A 13,547-nucleotide genomic window follows, 5' to 3' on the forward strand; every position below is an offset into this window, starting at 1 on the left:
GACCAATTAAAACTAAGTCATCTGTAGGCTACTACGAAATTAAATGATCTCATTTGAAAAGAAAGACACGTTCATATATGCAAAATTACTTAAATTTAATCGATAAACTACTGTAAAATTACACTAGTTTTATGCATTGTTTACATCGGTGGGTCTTCGTGATGTCATAAATCCACAAAATCAAGAACGATGAGCGGGCAAGAATTTTTTAAGGTGCTCAGTTTCCACGGTTATTTCTCAGTAATGCACAAGCAAAAAAATCTTACATCATGTATTTTAACATTTGTTTATACCAAGCTTTATATTCATGAAAGAAAATCATAGTGTTAAAAATTGTTTCATATGACCTTTAAGAAAATTTTTACCTATGATTGAGATTTTTCTTAATTGTGAAAGAAAAATACAAATTGCTGAACTCTTTTGAATATGAAATACAGTTTATGAATGGCAATGACACTAAACAGACATACAGCATTAAGTTTTCATTCACAATTTTCATAAATATTCCAGTTCGAATTTCCTCTATCAATTTTCAAATCCCTTCCCATTTTTTATTCAATTCAACAAAAATTTGAATGATGATAATACTATTACATTAATTGCATTAAACTAGGTATTCTGAAATTACTTTGCAGGGATAAAACGTAAATGAGGTCAATGATCAAAATTTTGAGATATGGTATTTTTATCGTTTTAAGCATTTTTCAATATTTTTGTAGCGTGTGCTATTCGATTATCTTAATGAAAAAGTGAGATTAACCATTAGAAAATATGCAAAATTATGTTGATTATAATTCAGTGAAAAACAAAATTTGAAAATTTTAGTCAGAATTTCCTCTGTTTCGCTAAAAGTCGAATTTTGTTTAAGCTTAATTTCATTTTATAGTAAAAATATTAAAAGGTATGTCAAATATAATTCATTTCATAAATACTTTTACTGTTTAGAACAAATTTTACCCATGAAATTGAACTTTATAACAATCCGAATTTGAGAACTTAAACCCTGAGTAAACGACGTTCTTAATTTCGTATAAAACTTAATTCAAAAGAAAGTCATAACTTTGCACTTACAGCTGCACAAAAAAAGATGTGCAAAGTTATGCCCTCTTGAACTGTACTTGGCCTCGCTAAGGTTTGGAGTTACAGAGAGAAAGCTCACATAATTTCATTGCAACGTAACACCTGAGGCGAGTTCAACAGAGCAAGCGCTCGCGAGCGCTCGCCAAAATTCGCTATACCCGCAACACAAATTTTGGCGAGCGATCGCGAGCGCTCGCTCTGTTGAACACGCCTCAGCTACCCTTTATTCCAGATATGACGTTAAGATTAATATGACGTCATAACTGATTTTAGGTGGGGTTTTTTGGTGTTTCGGTGTATTTTGTAGTTTATAGTTAACAAGTCATAGAACACAATTATTTAATTAATCTATACAAAATCAAAGTCGCAACATATAGGTTTGAATAGCGATCTAGATACTCTAGATACACATACTAAGATAAATCTTAGATGTTTCAAATACAGACTTAATAATGTTTAAAAAACCGTTTCTGTTTACATTATTAAAGTAGAAAAATTGACCGTTCTTGATATGTCCTTTTCTATTTAATAGTTCACTATAAAATGTACATATTTTCACAAAATTATTTACTGTTTAAAATCATGACTTTTACTTATGAATTTTGACCTTTTGTCGATATAACACTTGTCCAGCAAAATTATTTAAATTTTATGAGAAAATATCCTTTAGTATAGTGAACAAAAAGGTTTGTAGCTCGGTACAATAATGTAAAAAATAAAAGTCATAAATCTTATGTAAAAGAAAGAAATAAGAGAAAAAAAAATAAGGTTATTTTTTAGTCGTAGTTTGTGTTAAAAAGAATAAGCACATTATTAAAGGTCAAATATTCTCTTCATTTCAAGTTTAACATTAAATCAGATATTCAAACAGACTTCAATAAGATATTAGATACTGACAGGTTTTAGGTCACCGAACAAGCTGAACTGTAAACTGATGAGCTTGTGTTTGAATAAGAGGGTAGACTCAAGCGAAATGTCAAAGATGCAATAAAATGTGAAACTTGCCGTATCGCGACAAAAATCGGTGAATTGACAAGAGTAATGTCAAAGTTGCAATAAATCCTAAACCTTGTCGAAATGTGGCAAAATGACGAGTGTACTAATGGGCCCTGGCAAAAGATAAAAAAAAAACAGAGCGTGAATTGATAAGTGGGTTTATCCAAAAGGAATGTCAAAGTTGCAATTAATTCTGAAACTTACTGGCCCCGATTAAAAGTGAAAAATATAAAGATTCAAGATAAGCATAATAATTGGTCCCCTACCGGTTTTCACCGGAGTGGACTATAGCTTTCCTCTGCGTCCGCCAGTCCGTCCGTCTGTCCGTCCGTCTGTCTGTCCCACTTAAGTTTTCTTTATGCGTTTGAGGACTAATATGAAATTTGCTGATCAGCTTAAAAATGTCAAAATGCAGAGCAAGTTTACACTTTTATAGCGTCTGGTTGACATATTTTCAAGAAAATAATTTAATAATATTCTATGATAATAATTTATATTCCAATTTAATGTTAGGGTTCGTTATCGGGCTCGATGTGTATCAAATAAACGAGGAAAGTATGTTGTCAGTAATAATATTGTGCATTTCTTCGACCATTCCTTTTATTGTTTCTAACAAACAAATAAGCTCTGTAAAATAGTGTCAAGCATTATGTTGTAATTTTAATCAACAGGGTTTTTTGCATTATTACAATCGGGTTAGTTATCGGGTTGGTCTGTTGAGACGGTAAGAAATGATATTTTGTATAACAGTGCATTGTCTTCACAAATTTATACAAACCGGTAGGAGACGTGTATTGCTTATGCAATAATCTCAGAATGATTGTTAATCTTGTATAACTTATTGATATTTAAACCATAAGAATCCACATTAGCGTTGAATTGAATGTATATAAATAGTACAAAGCTATACAACATAATAGGGGTCAGCCAACATTCGTGATTTTATGTAGTAAATTAAGGACAGACATTCATTTCAAAGCCATTGTTTACTGTCACTCTAAAAGTGTACAGACTTGTGAAAAGGACAAAAGACGTATTATACATCTAGAAAACTCCTGTAAAAATTAGAAGTTTGTACAACATTAGTCTGGTATTTATAAAAGGAAAAATATATGAACATTTTAAGGATTTTCCTAAGCAAGCAGGAGCTATCACCTGCGTGACATATGTTAACCCTAAGAATGGAATATTTTTTTTTACAAATAATCACGTGGGTTCAGTCCAGGTAGACGTTTGTTAAGTGAGCTCACTGTAAATCGTTTTCTATTAACTTCGTACGGTCAGGAATGTTTGTTAAATCACTTTGCTAACATGCAACTTCAAGGCTTTATTTGATTTTTTCCAACAACAAAAAAATAACGCAAAAGTATAATTCAGCAAACGCGCCAATTGATCCACCAAAAGAATAATGTCGATTTAAATGTCTCCTCCCTCTGGTCTAGATAGACAAAATTTTCAAATAGGCTCTGTGCGATTTTCCCGGATTAAGTTTATCTATAGACATCTAAAAATCATTAATTATTAATGCTAAAATATTAAAGCAGAAAGGTAAATGTTGTATTTTTTCAACTAATGTGAACTAATGATAAGATACTTGGGTTTTGGAATATGTTTTTAAAATTATGCATTGCCTATCAAATTACATTCTAATTAGCTTTTTAAACACTTATTCTATAAATAGATTTGTGTGAAAAAATGGCTGAAATCAGATTTTCTCTCTTATAAAAAGTTCAATATGTTAGTTTTTCTGTCAATTTATATCCTAATGTAAAGTCTTCTTCATATGTAAAAATAAAAAGTATTTTATTATTGGAAACATATGAAAATAATCATATATCTTCAAAATTTAAGAAAAATTAGAAATAAAGGTGGGCTAAGCAATAACACGTTTCATTTCGTTGAAACATTTAATCAAAATGTCAGTTTAAAATCTTGAACTTTGACCATATGTAGTTATAAAACGTGTCCGACAAAATCATTTGAATTTTATAACCAAAATTTCTTCGGGATTTAAGATGGACGTTAAATAAGATACTCAAACAGATATCAATAAGGTGTGAGATATTTACACATTTCAAGTCCCGAACACCCTCAATTGTTAATTTAGCATGTTAAGTTTAAATAAGACGTTTCAACCAAACGAATTGTCAAAGTTGCAATCGTAAAAACTCGCAATATCGGGCCAAAAATATATATATATATAAATATATATAAATATATATATATATATATATATATATATATATATATATATATATATATATATATATATATATATATATATATATATATATATATATATATATATATATATATATTACTAATTGTGACACACTTTTTGAAAGGTGATATGAATATCTCCAAAGTAAAGTTTTTTGGCCTTTAAGGCATCATTTCAATTTTTTCACTACTACCCCACTAAATACGGTTATATGAAATATCTATTATCTTACACGACTTATTTATACAAAAAATTAAGGAATGTTTGGTTTAAAGAAAAAAGTAAGGAAAAAATATGCAGATATTTTTTTTTTCATCGGAGCTAGTGCTATATGAATAAGCACATATTAAAAGGTCAACGATTTTCTTCATAATTCAAGCTTGACGTTAAATAAGATTTTCAAACCGATATCATTTTGTTGTGAAGTATTCACACCTTTCAAAGTCCCCGAACACGCTTAAATTACAAACGGAGCCTGTGTAGATGAAATAAGACGATTGACCAAAGCAAAATGTCAAAGTTGGAATAAATAGTAAAAATTCACCGTATCGCGACCAAAATCTGTGAATTCACAAGACAGTGTATCCAAAAGAAATATTTAAAGTTGCAATAAATCATGAAACTTGTCGTAAAGCAATAAAATTTAATACACGAAATAATTATATATTTTTAAAGATCTGAAAATCTAATGCAAAATGGTAATCACTTCAAACAACAGCACATGCCTAAGAGCGTGATGTAGGGACATTCGCCGCACACCTGTAAAGTTATTCATGTATTCTTGCCGTTATTAATTTTTAGTTTTCTTCAGAATTTATTTCTTGTCAATAACAGTACAAAAGAATACAAGTGCACACAACTTACAATGTTACAAGTCAATTAGTTACAGATTTACTTAATTACACATATAAATCATTAACAAAACTTGTAAACTACTTATAAAAAGTCAGTAAAAAAAAAGACGGAAAATAGAAATTATTGAGAGAAATCCGAGGGTAGTTATTAGTCCCCATCCGGTTTCACTGGAGGGGACTATAGCTTTCCTCTGCATCTGTCGGTCAGTCCGTACGTCTGTCTGTCCGCCCGTCCGTTTGTCTATCCCACTTCAGTTTTCCACTTTTTTTCTTGAAGCGTTTGAGGAATAATGTGAAATTTGCTGAACAGGTTGAAAATGTCAAACTACAGATCAAGTTTTCACTTTTGCTTATTTTACATATTTTTGAGAAAATTAATTATCTATACTCCAATTTTTTAATGTTCGGGTTCGTTAACGGGTTCAGTATGTATTGAATATACGAGGAAAGTATGTAGTCAGTAATAATATCGTACATTACTTATACGGTATACCATTTTTTTACCCATTTTTTGTTTAATTTTTATATCAACTATGTAGTTTGAATTTCCTCTGTTCTTTTAACTCTGATTAAAGCATAACATCTAGTTTATAATAGTTTTGAAATAGATGTATGCATTGAAGATTTCATAGAGTAATACAAACCGGTAGGGGACGTGCATTGCTAATGCAATACTCTCAAAATGCTTGTTTATAATTTTATCTACTAGATCTAATAAATATACATGTACTCCTCTCACTAGCAAGAGCATTCGTAGCATGGAACGCATGATTGCACGACCAATGGAATTGGCGCACGTTCAATCGTCCGATCACCTGGTCTCTGGCGCGGTCCTATTGCATTACCTTTCAACGTCGCGTTCATTGTACGCATATTAACGCAAGATGTATCGCAAGATTTGATGCGTTTACATCGCACAACGCTCGCTTTGATCGTACAAGTTTCGTACGACTAATTATTTCAAATGTAGTTTACGATTCATATCTAATTTTTTCGGTCGCACGAACATTTTGTTTGTTCTGCTCTGCGCCAATTGTGAAAGGGGCTTAAAATAAATTTCCAAGATTTAGTATCAATTAAATGCTTTTTTGAAGTAGATAAGCATTAATTATATTCTATGTATTTCAGTAAAATTAATCAAATCATATATGAGTCATATTTTCTCCAGTGAACCTTTCTTTGATAAAGCCAGTCTGGTTTATAATAATTTATTTGTTTAATAATTATTTAATTTTATTAGCAATGCACTCTGATGTCATTTTGTATATAATATTTAGAAGACTAATTGGATGCCAATTACTGTTTCGTTTTCCACTTTCGGCAAACAAGTTATAAAATATCTTTTATCAACGTTCATGTTTTTATAGATAATTTAAGACTTCTGCGTTATTTGTTATACGCCTATAGGTTATTGATTTTGATGTTTACAATGCTTCTGTAAGGCATGTTTAATAGGCAACTAAAATCTGAGTGCCATTTGATGAGTCACAGAGTTACAGAACTTACAATTCTTCGCTATGTAAACAAGCGTTTGTTTACATTTTGAATGTTGAAGTAAAAATTCCAGTTTTAGACCTAAAATGAATGTGTTAATCTTTAGGAACTGTCTATTTATGCTTAAAATGAATAATAAGATAGACAAACTAGCTTTTAAAGATTTTTTACTGGTATATTAACCCTATGTAAACAAAAACAGAGCACGAGCCTTGTTTACATGACGAAGAATTGTAAGCCCTGTATCTTGCTTAAAACTCAGCGACTGGCACCCAAATTTTATTTGATCATTAGAAATGCATTCCAAAAGCACTGCATATAATAAAAACAGAAAAATAAAATTTGACCAAAATCGTGACCATGCCCCTTTAAACTTTAAGGAATTAATTCTTTTTCTGCAAAGCAACTAGGACATTGTCTGGCCTTTTACTATTTTCTATTTTAATCATTGAAGGCATATTTTGTTATGTACCTGAGACTAGAAAAAATGAAGTCTGGCTTGTTTAACTAGGGTTTTCCTTCTCCAACTTTTTTCAAATTTGGTTTGTTTTTCAAAAGATATCTTAAAGAATAAAAAAAATAAGTTTGCCATATTACTTCAAGTCTCAATTTAGGATTATTAAGACTGTATTTTATTGAATCTACCTCATTATGAAAACACAATTAAACTCACCCTCAAAAACATTAAGTTGATTCATAAAAAGATTCTCAATACGCTCAAACCATTTTGTGTAGGAAGTATGTTTATGTCCATTAATCCAAAGGGTCATTTATGTTAGCCAATAAAAACATCTTAATCATCAACAGAAACATCAAGATAAAGAAAATTGCCTTTTTCATTTTCACAATGTATGTTCCGTTCTTTATTAACTTTAAGCTGTAAAGCTTATCAGTGAATTGAGTATAAACAATAAACTTGTACAGAAAAATTAACAGAAGAATATGGCAGACGTAGACATATATCAACATCTAATTTACCTAAGGTAAATCTTGTCTAATTTTCAAACTAAAGTGAATTTTACCTAAATTACATAGCTCTTTTATATTTTCAATATTAAAAAGATGCAAAAGTTTAGACATAGAACATTGTTCCAGTAACAAGGCTTAAGGTACCTCACTACACCGTGACGTAGTTCCTCAAATCAGCAGAAAACTACTTGATTATGATAAAAAGCATGATTGGTAAGAAGTATAAATGTCAAATAGGCGGAGAAACGTGCAATTTTTGATAAAAATGATATTTTCAAAAATTTAATTCAGTTAACATAAACAAAAGCCCCAGGTTGATTCGAACTCCTGACCTGCGGTTCACAAGCCTGATAATTTAACCACTGAGCTATGACGATATACATCTGAATCGATTGATACAAACAGTTTAACAAAACATTTAAATCGCCATCTTGTGACGTATGTCTTAAAAAGTGTTAAGTCTCGGTGTCGTGAAGTACCTTGATGTATTTTTTGCGATAGCTTTCGTACATGGGACACATTAAAATAAAATGAAATTCGTCTTTAATAGAATTTGAACATAGAAAACAAATTCGATTGTGTCTTCCAATATTTTAAAATTGCCCTGCTTCTATTGCTAATTGAATGCAAAGACAACCTAAATCTTGAAATCGCTTTTTATATTTGATTGGAATATATTTCTTCTTATTAGTTTTGTGAACATTTAATTTACAGTTGTTTTTAAAAAGAATTGCTGCAACTCCTGGTCTTTGCTTTAAAAGAACAAAGAAAGGCTTTATAATCCCAATGTAACTTAATTTTGAGATATATAGTTGTTGCACGTTGTAAATGAAGTGATATTTCAACTCTACATTCATGGTCTACCAACGTGCAGTGAATTGTGGATGACGACTATCATACATACACCAAACGAAGCATCTCCAACCATTATCAAGGACATTTTTCTTTCGGGGTCCTCTTGATTCTCACCTTTTCATTGTGCGCTAAATAAACGTGTCGTAGATGTTGAGCATGCGCTTCCGCCATAATTTTTAATTTTGTGCCTACTTAAGAAATGTCCGATATGCCAAATTATGGCGTGGTATCACCAGATACCCCTTAATGTATTAAGCACAAAATTGAACGTTGAGAAAATTACGGCAATTTAATTTAAACCCCTGTTTTAATTTTAGGTTTATTTCTTTATATAAAAAAAAAACAAATATTGATTGTGTTTTCGGGCAACGTTATTGTTGCACTCAACCTAAATGTCCTTTCCTTAACGTTCATATTTTACTCATAAGTTACGCAAATATTGGTTTGAAGCTGCCAGAAAAAATTATCTTAAATCGTATGTAAATCAATAATTTGGTTTGAAAATTCATTAATAAAACAATTGACAAAAGGTGTTATTTCAAGTTCACTGGGATATATCAGAGGAAATTGAGCAAGTTGAGATTCACACTTTTTTGTATATAGTGGGTCTATGTTTGTTTTCAGTAGGATATAATGCAAAATCGATTTACAATAAAATGCATCTTCTAATATATAATCACATATGTCACTCATCAAAGAATTCCTCCTTTCAAATACCGGTATTAATTACTGCGACTAATTCAATGAATGACATTGAAATCAACGTTGAATGTATAATTAGTATTTTTGGGAATTTTTTTTAATAGGGACGGAAAGAGGTATCAAAAGAATCCGTTAATGTCTATATAGTTATACATACAATATAATATCTATGGAAGAGTTTGTAAAGAAACTGTAACGTTGCAAATGCCCTTAAGGCAAATTTTTTTTTTCTGTTTAACATCTAAAATTCATTACCTCACACAAGTTAAGGCTAAGTGAAGTAAATGTAATCTTACGTCACTTGTTCCAACAAAATGCTTTCATTTAAATAAAAAAGGAGAAAAATACGCAGATATTCTTAATCGGGGTTAAAGGTTAATACATCAGGGCATACTAGTATACGAGGGTTGATCCTAAAGTAATGTCACAGATGCGATAAAATCGTGAAAAATTGACGTAAAATGACAACAATTTGTGCTTTGATATATCTACCTATTTCAATTCATATATGAACATTTTAATGCATTATGAAAATCATTTCTAAAGATAATATATTTCAAAGAGCGTGAGGTAAGGATAGACGCCGCACTCCAGTGACGTCATTTCTGAATTCTCGGTGTTCTGGTAGAACTTCATAATTTAGTCCTATATAAAAAATGGCCATGATGCTCCAGAAGATAATAACTTTAATTTCCTTCAAAGCGTATGTATTCTAATGTCTATCTAATTAAGTTATTAACATTACATATGCTCATATTGGAAACATGTTAAGGGTACCATGTTCACTCGCACTCACTTTTAGGTTGATAGATCAATTCCAGTGTATTTTCTAATAAATTTTCATTTTCGAAGCAAAAAAATGCATCGTATTACTATTCACATGTCCGGCTTTTTTATTCTGTGATCGAGAGATAAACGATACTGCGTAGTTCACCGAAATGGACGGTAAAGTTTCCTAATAGTTTAAAGCAGTTAGAAAAAGTCTGTGTCATATCTGTTTTAAAATAGTGTGTTGTTTGGATCTTTTTTCAAATGTCGAACCATGTTATTAAATCTAAATTAAAAACCTAAAAAATACATTATTTTATGACGCAGCGATGTTATGTATATATCATGTTATAAACATTCATATCTTTTTAATTATTCAACGAAATTGTCTCTAAATTTTAATTTGAATTAACATTTTGATTGGGATAAATTTGATGTATCATTTTATACAATACAGCTCCCATGAGAAGCGCTGTGCATAGTGTGACATTTCTTTTGGATCAGCTCTTGTATGTAGATCACTCAGTCTCTCCATAATTCAACCTTGACGTAAAATGATATCATTCAGGTGTGAGATATTAAAACTTTTCAGGTCACCGAACACACTAAACTGGTAGTTTAGCATCTGCAATTGATAAGAATTTGACCCAAAAATAAATGTCGAAGTTGCAATAAATCATGAAACTTCTGGTAGAACTTCATAATTTAGTCCTATATAAAAATGGCCATGCTGCTCCAGAAGAACCTAACTTTAATTTTCCTTCAAAGCGTATGTCTTCTAATGTCTATCTAAATTAGTTATTTTAAAACATTACATATGCTCATATTGGAAACATGTTAAGGGTGCCATGTCCACTCGCACTCACTTTGGTTGATATATCAATTCCAGTGTATTTTCTAATAAATTTTCATCTTTCGGGGCAAAAAAATGCATCGTATAACTATTCACATGCCCAGCTTTTTTATTCTGATAGAGAGATAAACGATACTGCGTAGTTAACCGAAATGGACGGTAAAGTTTCCCAATGGTTTAAAGCAGTTAGATAAAGTCTCTGTCATATCTGTTTTAAAATAGTGTGTTGTTTGGATCTTTTTTCAAATGTCGAACCATGTACAAAATCTAAATTAAAAACCTAAAAAAATACATTATCTATATAGAAGAAATTACCAAACACAAGTAATTGTGTAATTAGATTTTTATTGTTTGGCTTTTTTGGTCGTGGCAATAAGAGCCGCATGGGTCGCCGAGCAGGGCAGACCCAACAACAAAGCAGCAAGTACAATCAACATGAGCAACACACATATTTTTTTCTATTTTGGGTTGACCGCAAACAGCTATAGTTTGAACATTTGAATGTTTATAATATAAGTTCAATATCAGCAGCAATTGAGTTTGAACATTTGAATGTTTATAGTTATAATGCAATATGGTAGCAGCAGCAACAACAAGCACAAAATGAGCAGCAGCATAAATCAATTGCATTTGATTGTTCCGGGTTAACCGCGAACAATATATTTGTTAATTATTTCCACAAACTAGCCGCATCAGCGAATGGACGGACTCTCATGTTGTTAACACAAGTGGTTACATCAGTTGAATAGACAAATGCAGACGCCATTTACACAAACTTGTCACCAAAGTTGGAGGACAGGCGCACGTTAATCTTTAAGTTCCACACTTTGATCACTGCACAGTCATTTTGTTTGCCACGACAGTTATACTTCATGCAGCACCAAGATATCAGCATTTACAAATCTGAAAAATATATTGGAAAAACCAAAGCAGTATCTCTTTTACAAAAGGGGAAGGGTGGGTTGGGTAAACTTTAAGTTAAAAAGATTGTAATAATTTTTTGAAAAATTGAACGAGCTAAACTTTTTGCTACCTTTCAGCTGTGGTTGATTTTGAAAAGGATTTGTAAACCGAGCTCGATTAAATATCGAGCCCGAGCAAAAAGAACACAGCAATTTCCTCATAAGATAAAGGCATCTATATAACATGCATATAGATGCTATTATTTTATGACGCGGCGATGTCACGTATATATCATGTTATAAACATTCATATCTTTTTAATTATTCAACGAAATTGTCTCTAATTTTTCATTTGAATTAACATTTTGATTTGGATAAATTTGATGTATCATTTTATACAATACAGCTCCCATGAGAAGCGCTGTGCACAGTGTGACATTTCTTTTGGATCAACCCTTGTATGTAGATCACTCAGTCTCTCCATAATTCAACCTTGACGTAAAATGAGAGTTTTAAACTGATATCATTCAGGTGTGAGATATTAAAACTTTTCAGGTCACCGAACACACTAAACTGGTAGTTTAGCATCTGAAATTGATAAGAATTTGACCCAAAAATAAATGTCAAAGTTGCAATAATTCATTAAACGTCCTGTATCATGATGACAATTAACACTTTGCGATGTAATATTAAAAAAATAAAGACGTGAACTATTTGAAAAATTGGTCATTTAGTACGTAATTTAAAACTATAAAGGATCGGAATGCAAATGACTTTATATATCAAAGAAAGTAAGTAATTTTTGGCATAACTTTCAAATGAGGACGTTCAACTTTCATAATCATATTTAAAAAATATATGTCTTGTAAATATAATATTTTTAACACATATCCTTTTTAAAATCGGAAATTCTATTTTACGTAAGTACCATCTAAATTTGAATGTTTTTTCGAATATTTTTATGCTAAAAAAATTTATTCAGAAAAAAATTAAAATGTATGCCAAATCGTTTCACAAATGATTCATATTAACTGGTTAAGCCCATTTTTTTTTTACAAAATTGTCAAGTTTTGTTTAGGCGATGTTACTTCGTAGTAATAACCATTTGGATGTTTTTCTCTTTTGTTGGAGTGCTTCTAGTTATTGTTCAAGAATCCCGGCTTTTTTCGACAGGAACTTCCGGTTTATTAAAAAGGGATTGGATTTTCAAATTAGGGCTGAGATAACTTTAATTTTTTTTAAATAATAGTGTCTTTGTACCTCTTTTCCCATAAACTCTTCCCTCTTTGGAAATTAAATTGCTTTTAAATACACAAGATTCATTTTCTTTATTTAGGCAAATATAACTTGCGGGAGATCTCGGCGAAGGAGAGGCTTTTATTGCCACAAATCCAAACTGGTTATCATGCTGTATTTTGATTAACTTATGTTCAGTCATAAAAGAGAGAGAGAGAGAGAGAGAGAGAGAGAGAGAGAGAGAGAGAGAGAGAGAGAGAGAGAGAGAGATGGTCGGATAAAATATAGAAAACTTAAGTGAATAAAAACACTAATCCCCAGAGTAAATAACTTTCATTTTCATCTGACTTTGTGTTTTTATTCATTATATATATATATATATATATATATATATATATATATATATATATATATATATATATATATATATATATATATATATATATATAAAATCTGAAAAACGAAAGACAACACAGAGTAAAACGTTTTTCAAATTTTCTATATATAAAACCGGACACTGCGATATTTTTTGGATTTAACTATATATATATATATATATATATATATATATATATATATATATATATATATATATATATATATATATATATATATAT

This window comes from Crassostrea angulata, chromosome 3 (genome assembly GCF_025612915.1).
Source record: "Crassostrea angulata isolate pt1a10 chromosome 3, ASM2561291v2, whole genome shotgun sequence".
In the NCBI taxonomy this organism is placed as follows: Eukaryota; Metazoa; Mollusca; class Bivalvia; order Ostreida; family Ostreidae; genus Magallana; species Magallana angulata.